Source organism: Mus caroli, chromosome 11 (assembly GCF_900094665.2).
Source record: "Mus caroli chromosome 11, CAROLI_EIJ_v1.1, whole genome shotgun sequence".
In the NCBI taxonomy this organism is placed as follows: Eukaryota; Metazoa; Chordata; class Mammalia; order Rodentia; family Muridae; genus Mus; species Mus caroli.
In genome coordinates, this window is record NC_034580.1 from 68,067,786 (window position 1) to 68,068,392 (window position 607).

Sequence of the window (607 nt, forward strand, 5' to 3'; positions counted from 1 at the left end):
TTGAAATAATTTGAAATATGCATCATTTTTAGGTGTGTTCAAAGATCACTGATAGTTTTTTGTCCACAAGATGAAGTCTATGTTTTAATACTCCTAAGATATTTTATAGCCTTCACATTAAGGTCTCTATTTATTTTTAGGCTTCTTAAACTTTCTCCCCCAACACAGGATCCAACATACAGGACTACTGTTGATTCCCTAGGCAGACAATGAATAAGCATCTCTCAGTGAGCTACTTGTTATCCCCATGGCCCCCAAAGTACAATACCACGTGATCAGTGGATCAGTGAGTGGTTAGTCACTGCTACAGGACTCCAGGAGAATTTGTTCTAGGGAGGTCTTGAATAATTAGTTTGTCTTATTTAATGAGTTCCTCCTGGATCTAGACTCCTCTGGGATACAGAGCCCCTTAGGCCCGGAGATGAGCAGAATGAGAAGTGTGAACAGGGATGGAAGAGACTCAGATGATGACTAAAAGGCTGTTTTTCCTATACCTATGCTGAATAGATGGGAACAGAATCTTGGGCCATGGTACTAGAATCTCACAGACATTCTGGGTAAGTTGGCAGGAAGATGAATGAGCTAGGGCCCTTGTTTCACTAACTTT

The 607-nt window shown here is 40.9% G+C and overlaps 1 protein-coding gene across 1 annotated transcript in view; it reads left to right on the plus strand.

Moving 5' to 3' along the window:
• The first annotated feature begins 456 nt into the window (after positions 1–456).
• The window catches only part of LOC110304659 (olfactory receptor 1468-like), a 4,025-nt gene continuing 3,874 nt past the window's right edge, over positions 457–607 (plus strand). The window contains exon 1 of the mRNA XM_021176117.1: positions 457–557. The gene's annotated coding sequence lies outside the window, so the exon portion shown is untranslated. The remainder of the gene's footprint in view (positions 558–607) is intronic.